The 24618-nt window shown below is 25.6% G+C and overlaps 1 protein-coding gene across 5 annotated transcripts in view; it reads left to right on the forward strand.

Moving 5' to 3' along the window:
* The first annotated feature begins 340 nt into the window (after nt 1–340).
* The window catches only part of LOC132929159 (cell adhesion molecule Dscam2), a 68338-nt gene continuing 44060 nt past the window's right edge, over nt 341–24618 (forward strand). For all 5 annotated transcript variants that reach the window (XM_060994295.1, XM_060994294.1, XM_060994297.1 and 2 more), the window contains exon 1: nt 341–563. The gene's annotated coding sequence lies outside the window, so the exon portion shown is untranslated. The remainder of the gene's footprint in view (nt 564–24618) is intronic.

Consider the following 24618-nt stretch of genomic DNA (forward strand, 5'->3'; position numbering starts at 1 on the left):
GTGCGTGCGTGCGTGTGCGAACTCGTCAAGTACCCATTCATGCAGAGTGTTACGGTCGGACCACATCGATTGCCCGACCACTGTCTATATATATATATATTATGCACATCGAATACTCTGCAGCGCTGGCAATGTCACATGCATTATAATGATATTGTTATTATTATTATAGAGACGCGTCCAAGTTGGACGATCGGACCGACGCGGTCGCGTGCGATGTCAGCCGCGCGCCGTTCGCATATGTCGTCGGGAAGCTGTAACCACGGACCGGCGATCGTCGGCGACTGGCAAACGAGACCGAACGAACGTGGTCGTTGTCGCGTCGACGCCGGTGGCCGCGGCACTAGTAGTCGCGCTCGTCGTCGTCGTCGTCGTACATAGTCGTACAACTGTCGTAGTATACGCTTTTGTAACAGCAGTACCCGCGGTGGTGGCAGCCGTTTCGGTTGTGCTGCTGCTGGTGGTGGTGGCGGTGGTGGTGATCCGTCGCGGGCTGCAGTAATCTCGTCGTCGTCGTCGTGGCGATAATCTGCGCCGACCGCAGTAACCGATTTTGCGCGGAGGTAAGTCATACATTTTGTGCGTGTCTAATCATTTATTTCTCCGCCTCCAACGCATACGCTTTCGTTCGCTCTGTCGCAGCCGTCCAGTACCGGACCGGTACAATAATATTATACTGTTTTATTGTGCGAATATTATGGATATTGTTGCCGGCCGTACAGGCGCAAATTGACAAATATTTTTAGGGGTGCACAAATTGCGAAGAGCACCCATTACCTAGCTACAGTATAATATTATTATGATTAGGTGTTATGCTAAAAATAACTATGCATATACTACATTCCTATTCTATGTAAACAAGAGATTATTTCGTACTATGTTATAGCTGGGTATCTAGATTAATATACAATAGGTATAATATAACGTTTCTGTAATAAGTGATAATAATATTTATTTCTAAATATAATAGAAACAGGTTTCTATTTTTTGAGGGTGTACATTTTAAACTCGGGGGTACACAAATCCCCCGTGCACCCCCAAATCGCACCAAAGTGGGCACGTAGATACGTTGTTATTGTTTTTTTTCCCAGAGGTGGCTCGGCTTAGTGGGTAAATTTAGATTGCGACCTATATTTAAAAAAAAAACGATGGCTATACGCTATATCAATAGTTTTTTTATTTGGATTACCTATTTAAAAAAAATTAATTTTTAACAACAAATTTTAAAATAGCAAACGTAGATAAACAATAATCACGCGAAAAATTGCAAAGTAATTAATTTTGTTTAGTTAGTTCGATATTATATTAATACATTAAAAATACATATTGTAATGGCATGCATCAAGTATATTGTTGATTGGCCAGGTGAAATTACCTATGTGGTATGAGTGAGGCAATTAAGGGGGTTGTCTCAATGTTTTGTGGTTTTGTCTCATCATTTAGGTCTTTATTCTATATCGTTGTATTAAAGTACCTATTAATGTTTCAAATATTAAATATTGTAATAATACAATTATTTAATATTACAAATATATACAAAACAAAAATATTCACCTATTATATATCCCCTTGGGTAATTTTTAGTTGTGCTATTGTCTATATATTGTATAATATTCAGTATTTATAGTTTATATACAATGGTAAATATTACACCTATTAGCTACTATACAAATGTCTACAATTTAATAGCTATTTAAATTTCATAGAAATTATTTTTATAGTATTGTTCAATAAAAAATTAGGTGTCATTATTTTTAAATATTTGTTTTGCAGTTAGCGCACACCGCATACGAATGTATTTGTTTTATAATAGGTATGTATAAACTAATAATATATAATGTCATATATTATTGTAGTATTGATCTACATGAAATAAAATGTATTTAATTGATATATATTATTTATGTGATTGATAACTATATAATATTATGATCAGTTGTATATTAGTATATCAATATATCATACATTTTATCCTGCACGAAAACTTTATTACACGATTACACCCGTTAATTTATTGAACTCTAATAAATGTATCGGTAGGTATATTATATAATATATACCTATTATACCTACTATAACGCATGGAAGTTAAAATAAAATATGTATACCATGTACCGCGTAGTATAATAAATCACAATAATGTTCAATAGAAAACAAAAGAAAAAACGTAGGTTCCTTTACTGCACGGCTATACATATACATAATATTATGTATGATTTAAAACAGATTGTATTGAAATTGATGTTTATACATTTAATTTATGATCAACAAATAATATTCTTATTACCGCAGCATTTCGTTGTACTTTGTAGGTATTATATGCTATAGTTATATTATAATGTAGTGTTTCTTTTTTTCCCGCGTTAGAAATTAATTTTCCGAACGGAGATTTTTATATTTATTAATGTTGTACATTATTATTAAAAAGCTTAACGCTATGAATATAAACTAAAGTTCAGTAGTATTGATATTAATCCATCAGACGTGTACGTAATGGTGAACACGTAGTGTGTACATGTATATAGTTCATACATAATATAATATTAATATAATAATTTGGCCCACGATGTTGTAAGTTTTTTTCACGCCTTCTCTTCCCGGCGGACACACCACACCGCACAATGAAGGAGGCGACAGTAGAATTAATGAAAACGATCGCGTTTCTCGGAAGAGATTTGAATACCGCGGAATTTTTCTTTTTTTCCACTATTTTTTTTTTTTTGAGTTTTTATATACAACGTGATAATACTACCGCTTCATAATAACGTACACATCTCTTTTGGTATCAATGAATTTCGAATATTTTGTACTTCAGTGATACATACCTGTAATTATATATAGCTAGTAGACACCTATATAATAGATACATATTCATTCATCGTATATTCGTACACCATATTTACGTTATTATGGTTTACATAGTGAACGATATACGACGCGGCTACACCAATAATAAATGCTCCGTCCGATATCATACCACCATGGTCGTGTGAGAGACTTATCGTTATATGCGTGTCCTCCACGTCTCTTTTTACATCACCACAAAAACGTTAAAATATCTTAAGCCTTTACCATCATCGTAACGTCTATATAGGCCGAGATGTTTTTTCACATTCGTTATTAATGTTGTGTCATACTATATAATATATAGTATTATATTATATAAATATGCAGTATGTATATTATCAATATATTATTTATACCTTATGTCCATATAATACGAAAATAATGAAAAACTATAATATTATGTATACCATTATACCTATTAGGTACTGAAGTTTAATATTGAAATAAGATTGGTTTTTGTATCCTAAAGAAGTAATAATTAAAATAATTAAAATAATTCCATATATTATTATAACTGATAAGACTAAAACTGTAGTGCAGTAGAATAGAATATTATTATTACATTTATTTTTTTTTGTCACTATTTAATGATACATGCAGTTAGTGGATTTTGATAAATACTTTTAAAAATTAATTAATTTTATGCAAATATTAACTTCTAAACAATATGAACTATAAAGTAGATATATACATCCTAGTCTCAGGTTCTGATTAATCAAAATGGGATCCAAGTGCATAACTTTAGTCAGGGTCCTAGACTATATATTTACATTATTTTAGAGTATACTCTGTAAATAACATTCGTTTTTACTTCACAGACGTTAATTCTTAACTCAACTTTAATAATACCTGTTTAAGTTTATTCTAAATAAAAAAAAATAAAAATGTAGCACAGCATAAATTAATAGTAAACATTATTTTTAATTTCATCCCTAATAGGTAATTGTCAAATAATAATAAATTATGCATTTTTATACTAGCTTATATTGAATGATATAAGTGGCTATTTAAATAATATAATATTCACAAATATTAAAATTATAAGTTATAACAGTACTTAATATGATAATATTTTCTTTTTATTAAAACATTAGACTAGAATAAATGCATTAAAAATATTAATATATTATAAGAAATATATGAATACTACATTTAATTTTTATCAATTTAGATATATATCGTTTATCATTATGTTATTTACATATATTGAATTAAATAATAATAAAAAAAAATGGGGCATGGGCAATAATGTTATAGTCCATATGGTTTCCTATACATTTAAGGGACTAAGTGCATGTTCAGCGTCTGCACTTACATTAATCTGGGCTTGCTTAATCAAATTATGTTTTATTTAAATTTTAAATATATGTAGGTTTTTCAAATACTAAGTAATGTTTATCATAAAGGTATAGGTACATTGCATCAAATTTATGTTACTAAATTATTTAGTAAAAGTAAATACTATTATTATGACTATATTTAATTAAATTTTGTGTTATATGCTAAACTGTAGTTTTAATTATTTATAAAGTTTTTAAAGTTGTGTTTATTTTAAAAACTTTATATTGTGTACAAAAATACACAGATACAATCTACCAGTTGAGTGCTTTTCAAAATCAAAGATAGAAAGTAGTATCTACGTGCAGACACCAAATAAAAAAAAAATAAAAAAGTTCGAGAAACGTGCAACAGTAAGCCTGTGTGTTAGTCTAGATAAAGAAACTAAAGTTAGAAAACATAGTACTAATTGTTTATGATTCTCGGAAACTTGAAATCTCGTTTACAAACAAGTAATTTCATTTGAATTTCATCTAATTTATTAAACAGTTAAAACTATTTGTGCCAATAGGTTTTAACAGATAACTTAAAACGTTTAGTTAGAATACATCTAGATATTTAATCGGCTGTTTAATTTAAACGTTTATATTTTCAATGTATGATTTTACTTGTAACTAAATAAGGAGGGACATTTTATATTTACAATAATGATTTTATTGTACCAATCGGTTATTATGATTTTCAAATTAAACGTATTTAAAAAGTTTTCGAAAAGAAATTTACATTCCAATTTCCAAAAACATTTCACAAAAGTATATGAAAAAATAGTCTGATCAAAGATTGTAGTTCTAGAGAAAATTGCAATTCAAGTGAATGAAGATGATAATAATAGTTAATGTATCTCGACCGAAAAGTTTAAGCAAAATAGTTTTCAAACTTCAACTATCTGAGTGTTTTGATTTGATCAAATAAACCACGAGAAGTTATCTATTATACAAATAATGGTCAATGACTGTATATTATATTATACAGTATTGCATATATTGCATTACTACTTTATCAAGTTGTTTTATGTATTTATATACCTATGTATTAATTATTACGTTACTAGATTTAGAATTAATAGTTTATATTATTCTATAGTATAATATGGTTTAACCATGGATTTAATTAAAAATTTAATGCAAAATTTATTTTTAAAATTGATTCTTAATTATTAAAAATTAATATTAAAACAATAAAGTTTTGAAAATATTTTTAATATTGTAGTTTAATTTAGTTGTCTGTATTTTAATTTTTAATAATAATTAAATGTAATAATTTTCATGACAAATTAATTTATCATATAAATAGGTCCAAAAATAAAACATTTCATATTTTATGGAAAAATAATAAATTATAAAACAAAAAATTAATAATAAAATAATAAAAATAAATAAATCATAAATTTTATAGAAATGTGAAGTTAAAAATAAATACATCAATTTCTGTTTTAAATTAAATGTATACATTTATTCATTTATGATTTATTTACCTATTTATATAATATACACTTGGTATATTATAAATTATACATTTTTTAAAACGTAATTTTTATACTTTTAACCTTATTTTTGTAACTTAATATCAAAGCATTTAGAAAATTATGAAGTATTATACGTTTGAATATTATATCTTTTCCAAAAGCTATACAATATACACAGAATGGAAAAGCTTTATAATAAGAATTCTAATAAATTATTTTTTGAATATTATTGAATAAATTTGTTTGGTATTTATTTATTTTTTGCGCGAAGCAAATGTTTAAGTTATTTTTTAAGTAAACCTACTAAAACTGTAAAAAAAAAAAAGAAGAAAGATTTATACTAATTAATAGCTATTTTATTAATCTAATTTCAAAATATTTAGAAATATGCATTATATTGTATTGAATTTACTTTAAAAAGCATAAATTAATTTTATTAATATTGGTAAATTTAATTTATACTAAAAAATCATTTTAAATAGTGTTTAATTAATTAGGTTATATTCTGAGAAAAAGTTAAACAAATTAGTTATGATTGGTTACATATTTTTTACTTAACAATTAATTGATTTTATGAACGTTATGTTTTAAAAAGTAATTTAACCTCAAAGCTATAAGTAAAAAGTTAAGGATTGAACTTTGAAAATAAATCACGAGAAAAAAAACTTAAAAAGTAGGAATAGAAAATTTTTCTTTAAAAGAAATTTATTATTTATTCATTCTTTAAGTAGCTAACCTATGAAAAAATCAAATAAACTTAATTATGAATGTCGTTACATTACTGAAGTATAGGATTCTAATACCAAGTGATAAAAAAATAATCAATATAAAAATAAAAATGAAAACTTCTTTATAAATATTTAATATTTAGATTATAAATTTTTAAAAAATTCTCGCGAATAATAAAAAAACAAGAACAATAACAAATAATAATAAACAAATAAAAAAAAAAAAACAATAATAATTCTCTAAAACAATAATATTTACACGGTAAACGATTAAACATTTTATACATAAAATAATTAAAAATTAAGATGTGTAGAAGGTTTATGTAGAATATGTTATACAAGATATGTAGTAGTAGAGGTGTCTTGTTATTTTGCAATACAGGTTAAGTACCAATTTGTGAATGCACCTATCATCTATACTTATATTTAGGCATCGTGAAAATTAAGACAAATATGATTAAATAGATAAATCATTATAATTTAAAAACTGTTATAAACAGTCTTCAGGGTCGGTGAAACAATATCTACAAATATTTTCCAAGTAAAGAATCATTATTAAGTATTTGGACCCCCCCACGAGTCATCTCAGTGGGGCCCAGTATTCATATGTATATTAAATTAAATTAAATTAAATAAATAAATAAATTTATGAATAATTAATATTAGTGACTGATTGGTAAAGATTTTCAAAAACGATTTTATATATTAAACCAATAAAGTATATTAGTTTTATATGTTATTTTTAATTAGGATACGTTGAATTATAGTTTTTATCACAATAAATAAATAAATGTGAAGAAAATTATTAATTTAATCTAATATTAAGGTAAAATAAAAATAGAAAACTCCTTATCATATATTAATATATTATGTATAACTATAATCGCTTTACTATCACCTATATAACATATTATCGTCATATATCAATAAATATGTAAGTAATGGGTGTATAATTATGTATTTGAAATTAAATTTAAATTACCAGTTAATATTATATATTATTTATATAATTTTTAATATTAATGATTCCATGGAATTTGAAAAAAATTTCAGGTACGGATACTTTTGTATAAAATACTTCAACACCTACTTTTCTATTTGTAAATTACTATTCTAAGAAATATTTTCCTAAAAAAACTATAAATGTGATTTTAACTCATATCATATTTTATTTATACACACATTCATTCACCCCGTGAAAAACCCAGAGGCAACCTCTTCTCAAATATACTTCCTTCGCCGCATCATTACTGTAGTGATGTAAAGGGTGACGTGAAGTTTCCTCATTTTCAAAGTGAATGTGCAATTTTTTATAAGTATCTAGTTGATTATTTATATAATATAAGTTTGGACCATTTTATTCAACTTTTTGAAATATGAAATTATATATTACTGAAAATATTTTTAAAACGAAAGTGTAGGTAAATAGAAAAATTATTTATATTTTTAAATACATAAAAAATTACTCGTATATGTACCTGTCTTCCTATTTTTTTATCACTAGGTAACAAGTATTTTAACCTAATTTTAACAATCTTTTATAAATTAATATAATAATAATAATAATAATAATAATAACAATATGTTTAATTCCATAAAAAAAATATAATACGGTACAATGTAGTAATGCTTAACAATAATTAAAAAATAAACGATGGATCGATGTATCCCCTCAAAATTCAATTTCTAAGTCATAAGAGCTAAAGCCATATCATACTGCAGAAAATCCAAAATAAGGATAAATGTTAATTAAAATTAATTATACTAAGTTAATAAGAAAATAAATCGAATTAACTCATATAGTATCGGCATTAGTAAACATATTAAAATAAGGTATTAATATAATTGTTATACGTATAGAAGTTTAATGTTGTAATTATTAATATTAAAATTATGATTATAACAAAATTGGATAAATAAACTATATTAATATAAATTAATATAGTTTTTAAATATATAATATTACATTTATGTAAAAAATTAAACCAATTATGTTCATGTACACGATAAAAAACAATAACAGTATTGTGAAACAAATATACAATTTAAATTGGAATAATTTATTAAGTCTTATAATTATTCTTATAATAAATATTTAAAGTTTATAATTGAAGTTATCAATAGCTATTTTTAGATACATTAAATTGTTTGTTCAAAACGTTTTAACCATCATTATTCATTAGGTTTTCAATGTTTAAGTTGTAAAATAACATATGGTTTTAATTTTATAATAGTGGATTTTTTTTCAAATATTAATTTTAAAGACATTTTTATTTTGTAAGGTTTACAATGTAAGCTATCATAAATAAATATTTAACAAAAAAAATCTAATAGCTAGAAATATTTAAAGTTTCGAGGCAAGAGGAATAAAAAATTATTTATTAATTTATTATTCTTGTACTTTATAGTTTTAATTTTATATATTTAGAATTTAGATATTCACGCTTAAATATTTATAACTTTTAGTTTAATTTGAAAATATGTAGATATTTTTTAAAAAAAAAAAAAAAAACAATATTTATATGTTTTGTACGTACACTGTACTTGCATAGAAATTGTATTTGTTTATATTTAAAGAATTATTTTTCTTTAATATAAAATAGTATAGTTATGTATTAATATTTATTGTTTTTTAATCAGTTATTTAATACAAAAACAAAGGAAGCAGTTAAATTGTTTGTTAACTATAAGTTTGATATTATGTACAAGATGATAAACTTTGGTATGGCATTATCTCTAAAAATTGTAATTATCAAATAAGTACTTACCTTATAAAGTTATAACATTAAATAATGAAATTAAAAAAAAATTACAATTAATATAATAATCAGTAATTTAGAAGAATGATAGGCCCAAATAGTACCTATACATTTAATAAATCTTATTATTTGAAAAATAATATATGATTGAAAGAATTGAGTTTTTTCAATGTTATCAAATTTGATGATTTTCGTGAAAATGATTTAAATAAATATATTTCCAACAATAATACTTAACGATAACGACAAAACGACAAGAAATCCAACAATAAGTATTTATTCAGGCGTTATCATTGTATAAATATATTAAATTAAAACTATAGTTAATTAATGATTAAAACTTTTCACAATTTTTTACAGATTTAAATTATGTATTCTGCAGGTAGGTTTTTAAGATTCACAGTTATAAAAGTTTTTGTTTCAATAAAAAAAGCGAATTAAAAATATATTGTTATATTATATAGGTACCTAGTTTTAAATAAATAAAAATATATTTATGTACATTCGTATTATATATACATAATATTTTTTTCTTTATGTACAATATACCTAATGTAATTTATATTTACGACTATAGTTTAAAATAAAATAGTTATCATAAAAATATGAAATACAGTTAAAAAAATTAATAAAACAATAAGCTATCACTGATATTTTTTCTAGATTATTAACTTAGGTAACTTCATTAAATACATTTTAATATCATAAAAAAATATTTAATGCTTTCAATACCTTGAATATTGGAAATTTTTAACTAAGTTAAATAGTTTAACTTTTTCATAGACAATAAGTTTTGATTTAAATTCTTATACAGACTATATATTCTATTGTACATATACTGTATATTAAACATTTCGATAAACCTAGCATATTAAGCATAGGTAAATTCATTAACCTTATCCTGTTTATTTTTAATATTATGCTTTTATTCAAATTATGAATTTTGAAATTGTCTAGAATACTTAAACATCATATTTTTAAATACTTTGATTTTTATACCATTTAAAAATCTGTAATATACAGACATTAAATAACAAGCAAAATATGAACTAATAGTAGAAGATAAATTTATTTTTAATTTTCATAAATTTGCATTTTTATAATTTACAAAAAGTATTTGGTATTTTAGTTAATATTTGTATGCTCTGTATTATTGATACGCTTGATGAGTGAAATAGTGGTCTACAATTTTCATGGCAATATGCTTTTTTATTTTATCTAAACTTTATAAATAAATAATTATCCAATAGTTTTACTCGTAAATCAACGTTTTTTAGAAAAGTATTATGTTATTCAGGTAAAAAAATTAAAAATATAGGTAGTTCCTAAAATATTAAAAAGCGATGGCATATTCACCAAGTACCAATAAACACGAGAGAGAAAATAAAAAAATATAAAAACTAGAAGTATAAAATATTTGAACTGCGTGTATCATAGATTTTCTAAAAAGATCTTACGAAATATAAATATTTTTCAAATAATAGGCGTGTATAACTGTTGTTAAAATATAATCACCTCTTATTTAATAACAGTTATACAATGTAATATTGCACATAATTTTAAATCAATTGCTAAATATGTCACATGCTGACGTAATATTTGTAGTTAAAGTTATTTTTATTTGGATTGCCAAATATGATTTAATATAATTTATTTGTTTGAATATTTATTTTTTGAAATTTATTTTTTCAATGTATGGAATTTACAAAGCAAATAATTTATCATTTGTATTTTGTATATATTTTTACGTTGACCAAGCTGATGGCGTGTACGAGAAATCTCTTCTCATTATCTACCTTAAAACATGTATTTAGTACATTCCATCCTTTTCATGTGTATTCATTAAAAATTCCGTGTAAACCATTGTCGACCACTTTTGGAATACTTGGGAGTATTACTTCACGATACCACTGAGGGTGAATAAAGGATCACTTTTGTTCATTCCATCGGTTTTTGTTAAGCTGAAGAAGACATTTATAATTTTAACGATTTGAAAATGGATCATTAATCTATCATTTACCTACACGGCTACATAAATTAATTTAATTTATTTCGGTTCTCACGAATTCATTGTGTACAATATTATTATTTATAGACACTAATTTTTAATTCAATTATAATAAGACTATAATCAATCTTTTTATTTAAACATCGATAATATATAATTTAAATTCTGAAAGCTCCTTGAAACGTGCACTTATAATAATGTAACGCAATATTCCTGAGTGAATACGAGAGTGCCTAAATGAAAAACTTTTAAGAATTTTTCACAATGTATTATTTTATTATATTAACTAAGTAAAGGACAGTATAGTTAGTATAGACATATGATGTATTGATTTATTTAATCTATTAAATAATATTTACCAGGATAAACTATGGTAAACTGAGATATTTTGGATTAAATCATATAATACTATAGTCAACTTTATTATGTATATACATTATACAATTTATAATAAACATATAACATATTAGATGATAGGAGTATTATATTATGGCACGTAAGTATTGATTAGTATTTACATACTGAAATTGTTGAATTATATTTTTTTATGTCTTGTATAAGTATAATAATTAATTTGTCAGCAGCTTATAAATTATCTTAGAATATAAAATATAAGAAATAAGGAATAATCAAATATTAATTTTTATATGTTAACTATAAAATGAACTATGGTACAAAGGTTCATTTATTTATTTCATTCTACTTGATTTAATTATTTCATAGTTGATAAAATACTCTTTTCAAAGTAATAATTTATTTAAATGAATAATGTATTAATATTATCAATCAGCAGTTTATTGACAATTACTTTAATAATAATAAATATTGAATAATTTAAACAAAATAACATTTTTACTCAGAAAAATATTTAACTATTATTATCGATAATTTTTTACAATTTTATCATCTAATATTATGATGGTTTAAAAGTGGAGGATTTAAGGTTTAAGTGGTAGTCAGCGTTCAGCGAATACGTCTTATAAAAGGCTCTGTGCAAATTGTATCCGTTACTTACAACATACGTATACCTAACCTAACTTTTTATGAAACAGATCGCTTTGTCCTCAATTTTTATTACACGTCCTTATATCGCACACAGTTTCCGTAACTCGTCAATAAAAGATACACATACCAACACATATATACTTACATAATATCTACTTCTAATCAATTAATAAATACTATTTGTATGACCATTTTCATATTTAGTTCGAAAATAACAATATTTTACCTAAAATTGAGTAACACATCATATTCTATAATATTGTAATACTATTATTTTATGGTTATTTATGTAAATAATATAATAACGAGCTTGGTGCCCAATAAAACGGCATGTAATACAATTTTATGGTAACAATTTAACACGACATTAAATAAATAAAAACAATAAACGAGGTAATTAAACCAATAATAAAATAATATTATTAATAATGTTATGGGTGAAATGATTGAATATCATTATTTTTAATAATATAATATATAACTGATGAATAATATTTATGTCTATTGTAGTATTGTCTATATTGATGACGGACGACCACTTAGCTGAGTTCTAGGAATTTCCACTATAATTTCTCGGTATTGGTATACAAATATACAATGGTATTGGAATTTAGTATTGGTATAATAGGTGTTGTAGTTATATAATATTATTATATAAATTATTAGCATATGAGACATCACGACGCAACATTGTAACATAAAATAATATCAGTTCGACTACGTATCAATAATACTTTGTTATTGATATTATTTTCTACAATCAGGAGATATTAATTCAGTATATGTTTATCATAAAAACTTTACTATTGATATTAAATTATTTATAATACTTACTGTCTACCTATAAAACGTATCTAGGAGGTACATATTATAAAATAAAATTTAATTTTACTGCAATTTAGGTGAAACTTAGAACAAAACATATAATGCAGAGCCGTTGGCGCACCGTCAGTTTTTCCCGACAAAACGAGTAACGACAGTTAATCAACAATGAACTACGGGTATCATTATTGTGTAGTTATGTTTTTACATAATTGTGTGCAAACTACAAATCGACTGTGATCGATATTAAAATAACGTTCTATAGTCTAAACTAAGTACCAAATAGCTTTATTTTTTATAAGACCTATGTAACTATATTGTATTGTGTAATGATATTAAATGTACACACACTGCATTATATTACATTATATGTTATATAGTGCAGAATAAATACAAGGGGTTTTGTATATGTAGTTGATATGCACATAAAAGAGAAAAAAAATTGTTCAATTATCTCATAAACAATTCGATTCGTAACCGATCATTTGTATGGGACTAAATGCCAAACATAGACACAAACAATATGAAATAATGATCGCCGGATCAATGGCGTGTGGAGGTGCTCAACAGCTCAACGGGTTCGTGAACACAAAGGGGGTTGAAATGGACAATGCGTTGTCATCAGTGTTCCATAATACCGAAGATTTGTCTCGACAATGCCATTGTAGGGTATTATTACTACTATATTTTTTTTATTGTATACTGAGCGATTTAAGTTCAATATTTTTTATGTACTTAACACTTAATGTTAAATGGCAACCACGACTTCCCTAGAAACAGAGAAACTTACAAACAACAAACATAAGTGCATACAAAATAAAACGTATAACATTTGTATTAATGACCACAAACAGAATCATGCTATTTAGTGTAATTAACATAATCTTTAGATTATATATTTATATACATACAAGCAAAAAGGGTGTGTTCGTATATTATTTAGCCATTAACTATGAGATTATCAATATGTACCTACGTGAATTTTCACTTTTAATTAAAAAGCTTTAAAATATTCGTTTCATTACTTTTTCGTATTAAAATATATTAACTAAATCAAATCCAAAAAGGTACAATATATTAACATTTATGTACTTTTAATTTAACATTTTTATGTATGCGCAATCAATTAAACATGAGAAATAAAATTATTAATGTATGAATAAATATTCTAAGTGAAATTGAGTGTTTTTATTTTTCTCAATAGACAATAAGGATGATACTATGACATTATTTATTTATGATTGCTAGTTTTAATCATATTGTATACACATATATTCAGTTGATACCTTTGGTCAACAATATAATGATGTAATAGTTATTAAATATTTTACAGCAAATGTTGTCGTTTGTGGTACATAAAAGAGGGATTAAATCAGAATTTTTTTTTTGTTTTTCTCGATATTTTAGATCTATAAATCTAAAACTGTTGTGTACTAAAATCTAATTTTAAATTAATTTGCCCCAACAGGATTGTAGTTTCTACGAATCCAGATGATTAATCATTTTTCAGGCTATACGCAAAACTATTTTTGTCAGTTCTCTCGAGGCGCTCGTTGTGTACACAACAACAGGATTAAAAATGATCAACTTTGGTCAGTGTGGTGTCAACTGTCAACATAATAGAGGTACATGAATGAACGACTTTATATGTGTATAACGTGTAAAGTTAAACGTAGCTGCTAAATTGTACGGTACATGTTATGTTCAACATTCATTTGCCATCATAATGTGACGTTTACTAATTTTATGCTTTTTAACCATTACGTTCAGTCGTATGATGGAGTTGGGACATCAAGTACATGATGTATATAGAAGTCAAAAACATTTGATAAATTGATATTTTCGCTAGTCATTAATAAACTGAAACAATCGCGGCGCTCGCATTACCTTTAGAAGATATGGTTATCTAGTTATACGAGTGGCTGCAGACAATTTGTGAAACTTAAGTATGTCTTTTATCTTGGCGGTGACGTGGACAAAATCATGTTACAGGGTGGTTGAATAACTCACAGTTCTAATCAGAATATTTTATGAATGTTGTAATTATTATTTTGATACATTGTGCGTAAAAAAGTTTATTTTCTACGAACAAAGTTATGATTTATTCGTGATATAAAAAGAGTTTTTATAATATTATATATTTTTAAAATTATATTATTCTTTGAGACGAGGAAGTAATATATCTTTAATGTATTGAAATAACAAATTAATTGATTATGACAGTGATTTAAATAATATTATATTATATCAATTGATTTTTTAGTAGTACGTGCGTTCCTGTGTTTATCCATTATTATAGTTAATATATGTATACACTTTAAACAACCTATTTTTTCGATTATAATAAAAAAGCCGACATCGCACCATGAATAAACGATTGCAGTTTACAGCGCGATCGTGGGTAAATTAAATTGAATACAAAAAAATATATTACACTGTTGTGTTTATTGTGGAAACCAATTTCCGAGACAATAATAAATATGAGTATATAATATGTGTGATGTATGTAGATGATGATTGATGAACGAAGAATTTTAAAGCAGACATTCTGCATAATTTATGACAGTTTGGCGTTATATTGTTGTAATGAGATAAAATTCGTTATGTACATATTAAATCAGATGGTTTTAGAGGTTTTTCGCGCGGTAACCCAATAATAAAGTTCACTTATACACTTTACCTAATTGTGTTTGAATGTTATTCGTACCTAGACATTCACCCGAGTACCTGACATACCAATACGGTTTTCTACTATGCAGTATTTTTAATTTATGGATAGTCGTCAATTCAAACAAACGTTTAAAAGCGTAGAAAGTTTGTGTAAATAATCAAAACGAACGCACGGAATATCAAAAGCTATAGGAACCGGCAAGATATCCACGTTCTCGGAATTCCGTCCAATTTAACCCTTAAAAGCGATTGCGTATGTGTTGGTATGCGACCCTTAACGGTAAACGGCTTTTTAATACTACCTACGAATGCGATTGTTGTATGTAATTTAAAACCGGGAAACAAAGAAGGCGTATCGCTCCCCAGAGAGATTTTAGCGGTTAAAAAATCATAAACGTTTGTATACCTTGACGCCACAATACAATAGCTTTTTATCGTCGATGTATACACATTACACATTATTATTATTATTTTATAAAAATAATACAGCCGAATGCTTTTTTACATAATTATAATACGATCCCTGTGGTATTTATTCATCTTTCATTTTTCCCGCTTTATTCTAAAACTTAACGAGCCGCGACGGTTGCGGTTACCATGATTGAATATTGTAAGCCGACTGTGAAATGTATAAAACATATTGCGTTCATATTATTATAAGCTCTCAGTCATGAAAATGAAATAATATGGCAAATCCTTAAAAAGCTACTTATGGTATATAATGAAAAATAGCTCAATGGAATCGTTCACCCTGAAATGTCTGAAAACTCTATACGCCGAACCGCACCCAATTCAATTAGAGGTTTTGAAAACTGGAACCTGTATAATATTGTTCATATTTAATCTGGTATTTGAAGGTTAGTTATTAATTAATAATAACAGTTATTATAGTTACCTATATTCACGATATAATATTATAATGGTTTGTAAGTGTTCTATATATTTAGTGCAGTAGGTGCACTATAATATAGTGTATACAGTACTACAGTAGTGTTCAGTATACAGTACGTCATTAGTACAATATACGTTTGAATTTTTTGTATGGACATTTAGATAACTTATTATATTAAAATATTATTTAATTATTTAAAATGTTATGTCATCATAAAATATTTTAATCATTTTCTTAAAAACTTGCTTTTAATTTGTTTAATTAGAACAATCGTAAAACTAAATCAGTCTTGATCCAAAATTAAATGTATTCTGAGAACTGAATAATAGATTTTATTTAAAAAAATGTGTTCGTGGAGATTGCATAGGATTCTCTGAATAATTAAAATTAAAATAAATGTGAATTTAAATGATTTTAAATTATGATTTGTTTACAAATAATTACCCAAGTAATACCTATGAAATATGTAACTGTTGGCTGTTCAAGTTTAAACCAAAGATGAAATATTTATTACCTCGAAGTTGTATAAATTAAGTATGATTCCTGTATTAGGTTTGTGAAGGTATACCTATGTAATCAAGATAAAGTTTTATTTTAGACCGAATAAAGATAAAATGATTATAAAAAAAATAACATAAGTACATGTAAGTACATCAATATATTATACAGCAATGTATTTTTTAACCTAACAGATATAATTATATTTTTTAGCCTATAGGTATAGTACCATGTACAGTAACCGATAATGTAAATTTTAAAACGCTAAAAAATAAGATACCTCAAAGTGTATATAAAAAGGAAAAATCAAAAATTTCGACATGCGTACAATATTAGAATACATGTTCCTACACAAAATCGGTGGCGTGACCAGCATTTTTTCAAAGGTTGGAGGCCCATACTTCGATTGATTTGACAGACGTTGCGAAATGCTTTCGTAGTTGTGTTTCCACTGTATGGAATATAAATAAACTTCCCGTCTTTATGTTTTTATACTTGTGAAATATGTGATAATATATACATACGTGAAGAAGACGAGTTGTCGACCACGACACCGAGAAAATAAAAATTCAATTACAATGGATTTGTGTGTTAAAAATAATATTGTATGTGACATCAGCGTGATACTCTACTCAAACTTTTGCCCACGAAAGTGCAAAGGTATGATTTATGTCTCGGCATGGCGCGTACGTATACAACATGAGATATTGTATAACGATGAAGTTCCTCCAAGACGATTTTACTTCGCTTGCGCGTTTTAAACGACTATATAATAATACCCGGGGCCGCAACCATCCACCCGTCACCGCCGCAGGCGCGTAGCCGTAGCTTCCGGTCGGGGTAAGCGTAGAAAACGGAAAAAGTAATAATAATAATAATAATAGAGCGCGTATAACAGGGTTTTTCGCCGTCGGCTCGTACTGCAAGAGGCTTCTCCTGTGATTTACGCGTTTCGTTCCGAGCGCGGATATATTAAAAACGTCAACCCGCGTATTTCGTATACCCAGGGTCATAGGCGGCGAATAGTAGAAGTGAATATAACAGGTAAGGCAGTCCTAGAATTCGAAAGTCATTCTTAACAATTACAGTGAGTAACAGAATTTTTTAACACTATTTTGCACCATACTAAAATTGTCAAATTATCCAACTAATTAAACCATGTCTAATGGGAAGGTTTAATTAATTTATTAAAATAAAACTTTTGGTTTTTGAAAGAGGTTAATCTTTTACAGTTTTTACGTTAAAATATAATATGGTCTGACTGATCCGTGCAGTTTTTAAAAAGTAGATCTAAAAATGAATAATTTTGCATAACCTAAAATTATAATATCTGAAACATTCTGTATTATTGAATATATTATAATTATATACCATGCCCGCAGTGAACACCTCCAAGTTTTAGTGCTCGTCGTTTACAGGTAGGAGGGTAAACGTTCGTATTATACTGCAGTTTTGTACCGTAATCATTTTTTGCTATATAGTTATTAAATTGTATATAATATTATGTATATACGGATAATACTATTGTTTTATGTGCACAGCAATATAGTAGGAAACCATGTTTGCCGCGGCTTTTAAGCGAAATTGATGTTACATTATTATTATCATCGTCGTTATTAATATCTATCCGACTAGGATCATGGTATAATAATAATAATAATAATATTATCATCGTCACGAGGGACTTCGGGGAAATTAGGTTATATATATAACAAAGCAATTCGATAAGTATGATCGCCTCCTCTTTCTCTTTCAGTAATGCAGTTATTCAAAATCTGATTTTTAGAACTTTTAAATATACTAAAACACCAAATTTTTAAATTCTTAAGTTTTTTTTATATTATCAAGTGCCCTGTGGCAATATTCAAACTTCTGATTTTTAATTGAGAATCCTCCCCCTCTTGTACTGTAACTTATTAAGTGGATATATATATTTTTAATTATTTTTAATTGTAACTCATTAAAAATTTTATATTCAATTATTAAAAATGTTTAAATTACCAAAGTCAATTGCCTCATATTTTCCAAACCTATATCACAGACCCATTATCTTAGGTACACAAAGTTAAATAATTTAAAAAACTACTCGCTTGAATTTTGAATTAAGTATCTAAACATCACAATTTTTCAAAAACAATTTCCACTAAAATTATCAAAAGAATTAAAGGAGTGTTTTCATTTGAAAAACAGAAGTTTGTATTATCACCATAGAACATTCGCGCAATTTTAAATAGTTACGAAATTTTAAGATTGAAAATATGATCTTTAATCTTGAGGTATATTTAAAAAATTCTAAAAGTTAGAATTTGAATAGATTCAAAAATAACAATGAGCATGTATGGTGAATCACCTTGTTTATTTATATATTTATGTAGGTATACATTTGTTTATTATTATGTTTTCATTTCCCCGGAGATAGAGGGTCAACCCCTGGGCAGAAACGACATTATTTTATACGCGTTGAAAAAAAATGACGAGCTCAAAAATCGCAAGAGAACGGCGCGAGATTAACGGACATCATCAATCTTCGGGCTATGGTAGTTTTTTTGGCGTTCGCCAACGTGACAACTTATACTAGACACGTGTACTCGTTTGTTATTTCATTTGTCTGCGGCGGTCAATCCACGACACCCGCCACCCCATTTGCAAAATACTATATAGTTGTACATGTGTATTATTATTATTATAAAGATTTAACTTCCGTCCGCCATCCTGCAGCGTTCAATTTTTCTTTCTCCGTCGCTCAACAAGCAGCGATCTCATTACTCGCCGTCACGAATCGTAAACACAAACGTCATATCAATGAGTATAATATATAATATAATATAATATTATTTAGTACTGTGTACAATACGAGCTACCGAAATGATTCGGATTTCATATTTTGTACCATTGTACTGTATTATGATTTTATATGGTTATTAATTATTATATTTCGTTTTCGTTTTTTTTTGTTTTGTCTCAAATTTTTCCATTTAATCTCTCTTTCTCTAAAATATATATGATACATAGTACAGAGTTCTACCAAGCTGACTCTTTCGACAGTATAGTACTCATTGGTAATAAGTCATTACCTAGAACATTATTTACATTTTGAATATATTTTTTTCACTTAATTTGAAGTCATATTATTTAAAATAAACCATATTTTTTTTCTACTTTTTATCTTTGTCTATACCTACTTAGTTTTATTTGTATTTCTTTGTATACATTTTTAATTTCATATTTTGAAATAGAAACATTATTTATTTATTTATTTATTTTTGGAGGTATCCCTCCTCAAAACCATTGTCTATTTCACTTTCACTCTTCATCTAAACTTTAAATACTATAACCAATTAGTTACTCTTGCCAATTTTGAAATTTAAATATTCTAAAATACTCAGAAAAATACTGTGCTTTAGAATGTAACATAAAAATGTTGCTTATTAATGATTTTAAAAATTAAAAAAAAAATATTTTCAAAAATGAAAAAATTTTTTGAGATGAATGTTTATACTGTTAAAAAATCACCAAGTTCTAAATGATTACACAGCAATACTATAGTAACAATATCTTCAGGTGTTATACTTTTTAAGTACATAGAATTTAACGATAATTATAATGTACATTTTTGGTAAATTTTATAAAAATATATGAATTTTCTATTTTAAACAATTTTTATAATCTCAATTTTGGGATGGTGACGATGGCGTTTGTATATATTATAGGTGCTATATAAATATTAAAATATATTTAAAATTCATCCAAACGTAAATTATATATTATATATGTTTATTTTTTTATATTATCTCTTGCTGCTTTTCGATTATTAATTGATATTGGTCCCGTGGGTACAGAAACAAATAACAAACAAAACCTATACTGTTACTCGTGTATTCGTGTCATATAGTATTTATTATTTTTTTTTTCGTTAAACTTTCTACCATAGCTTTTGTTCAATCGTTTTATTCGACCAAAACCATATTATGATAAAAAAAACCCTTCAATACAATCTTAACAATATTACAGAAAAATATTTTTACCTGCTTTTGGTGCGTACTCAGGATATTGTGTTAAACGATGTGAGAAATGTAAATCCGAGAACAATGAAGTAGCGTCGGCTCTGTTCAATCGTATAAAACGTATATATTTATAGATAAAAAATCAACTTTTGTATCCATCAATATTTTCCATGTAGAATATTTTCATCATTTCCTCAGAATTATCGATTCGTATTTTAAGTAGACAATATAAAACAAAATTGGGAAAATCATTCTGCTATATAGCAAATGTTGAGTATATCTCATTACTGTAATATATGTGTTAAATTTGAAATCAACGATATATCATTATTTACGATGAAAAACGATTCTGATGGTGTCTATATTTCTAAGAATATTTTGATGCATAATGCATATATTAATATATTGTTATCAGTCGTTTATTTTTTTTTAAGTAATGAAAAGGTTGAACTTATTTTAGTCAAAAATAAATCGCAAAATATAATAATTATAATTTTCCATATAAATAAAAAAGAATGTTGCTTTTTTTAATACATAATCACTTGAAGCTTTGAACCGATAACTTGAATTTCAACATAAATATTTTATTTAAAACCTCGAGGCTTCTGTGATATTTTTAATCTTTTTTTTTTTTTTTTTGGATTATCAAAATGTACTAAAGGCATGCTGGGGGTTATTTTTGGATTTAATGATGTGATCATTTATTCAAAAGAGGATATAGTACCTAACTAGATTGCCAGACTATACAATAGTAACATACATTTTTAAAATATTTTTTACGACATTTATGGGCATACAACGCTGTCAAAACATCAGTTGCATAACAAAAAACATGACATTGTTAAGACTTATACATGCAGTATTACTAAACTGGAAATATAAAAGTATTAAAGTTTCTAATTAAATTATTAAATAATGATATTGATGATTCATTTTTACTTCGTATTATATCATTTAAAATTAACCATCATAATATACGCATAATAAGGAAATTTTTCTCATTCAAAATTATTTTTCATGGCACTCTCCTCTATTAATATTTTATTATCAGTCGGGAATACCTTAAGTAATACAAAAATATTTTTATAACTTTGTTATTATTATGTATTATACCTATACTATTATTGATACAATATCATAATTTATAATAGTTATCCAATTAATTTGGTTAAAAATATAATATGTACACATGTTGTTAATGTAATTTTAAACGTAATTTTACTAATATTCCTTTTTTTTCTCCTTTCATATTATTTCTTTTTGCCAAGTCATTTAGTTTTAGTATTAGCGTCTTATTATCACTATATTATTGTACAACTATATTTTAATGTATCACAATCGAAATCATATTGTATAACTTGTTATTGTTGTTATTGTACTATTTAGATAGGGCTAACGCCTGTTATTATATATTAAATAAATAAAAACTTAATTTTGGCAATTCAAAAAAAAAAAAAAATGTATTAATGAAATACGAATAACACAGCTGATAACTTGAAACTATATTTTGTCGTTATTTTTTTTAGTTTAACTTGGTTATAACAAGAATAACGAATGATTTCTAAATCAACATTTGGCAAATAGCCATCGTGTAATGACATTGTATTATATTATTTAAATATTTAATCTTAAATGGTATTAAAACGTTGATAAAGTTTTGTATTGCTTATATAATATATAAGTGATATAATAAATATATATATATAACTAAAACTTCAATATTTAATTTAAATAGGTACAATGTATTTATATCATTGAAGTCCATCGGTCAGTATTAAAAATTAATTCATTTTTATTAAAGTTTTTAAACTAAATGTTTACGTTTAAGACGTAAAATAAAAAAGTATACAATTCAATAATATTTTTAAAAATAAAATAAAATTGTAATTGTTATCTTTCCATGTCATTTTAATAATGTTTAATTTAATATTTTAAATTTGGTTTCTAGTATTAAAATAAATATGTACACTATTATTTATTTATTTACTGTACAGTATAATGATAAAATAAAATAAATTTTTTAATTTAAAATACTTTAGGTATCTATACTGTATTATATATATTTGTAACATGCCATGCAACTTTTCTATTTCTATTCGATTGACAGAAAACTGGTTAAATATTTATAAATATATCTGATTCAATGGGTAGTGGATTTTGAAGTCAAGTTTTTTTTTTAGTTATAAAGAAGTAAAAGTTTAGAAAAACTTTTGAAGTTCACATTTTAAGTTGATGAAAATTCGTGTTTTATGAAACTACTTAGTTGTATAATGTATATCTTATATATACTGTTATTAAATATTTATTGTATATATTTTGAGGTGCATTTTTAAGTTGATATTTGATTAAATTTCATATTGAAGCAGATATTTTTGTTAAATATTACCTACAATTTTTTGATTCAAAAGAATTAAATATTTTGTATCGTGTTCATTGTTTATCATTATATTGTTTGGTGTCATCAGGTATTTTTTTTTTTTTATAAAATATAAAAAAAAAAACCGTAACTAACAAAAATGTCCATATCAACTGGAATAAGGCATTCAGAGGAAATTACTTTTGGGATATAATGCAGTGAAGTTTTATTTATCGCCCCTAGTGTGTTGAAACATAATAACATTTTTCAAATGTGCTTTTCACGATAACAGTTTGTACATCGTTTTATGTCCAAAATAGTTTGGCGTGTTAAAATGCTCAAACGTAAAGATTGGTATATGTTATTCTTATTAGTGTGTACTGTGTTTTATACGGTAAAATTAAAGATATTTTAAAAGAACGTTGTTATAATGTTCATTGTAAAATAATGCACAATTTTTTAAATATGTGACTTGCAGTTTATCTTCATTATTAATTTAATGTGATATAAAATGTTTAACCGAAGTGACTAAAATTATATTATCTAACTAATATATTTTTCTTTTCAAAATGTATTTAAAAAAAAATCTATGTTTTATCGAATTGTTTGAAAATATCTGAATAGATTAAACAAATATAAGTTCAACTCAAGTTGTACCTATAATTGTACTAGTTTTGACTCAACTATGTTGTTTTCTCTTTAAAATATATGTCTGATTAAATCTACATAATAATATATATTTCACATATTTTCTACAGGTTCATAATTTATAAACTTTAAAAAGTGATTTGTACTCAAGTATGTTGTTTCTATTGTTGAGTTTCAATTAAATCATCAATCATCTACCGAAATTCCTTGGAAAGGACTTTACACCCACAAACTATAAGCGAAGGTATATGGGATATAAATTGAAAATGATTGATAAAAGAATGAAGTTTCCAATACCGCAATAGCACCGGAGTGTGTTATAATTAAATCAAAAATAAGAAGTGGAGGTGGTTAAACTTTTAATATGGAGTATGGGTATTTGTGTAATATATATTTGTATTTTCCCTACTTGGTTTGAATAATTTCCCAATAAAGTACAGAAATCTAAAGAAAAGTAGGTAATAGTAATAGCAATAATAAAATACTTTAATATAATGGACCAAATCTTGACCACCATGACAGTGGAATAAAATTTTAAGTTTTAATTACAACAATTACATCGTAGGTATATACGAGTA

This window comes from Rhopalosiphum padi, chromosome 4 (genome assembly GCF_020882245.1).
Source record: "Rhopalosiphum padi isolate XX-2018 chromosome 4, ASM2088224v1, whole genome shotgun sequence".
Lineage (NCBI taxonomy): Eukaryota > Metazoa > Arthropoda > Insecta > Hemiptera > Aphididae > Rhopalosiphum > Rhopalosiphum padi.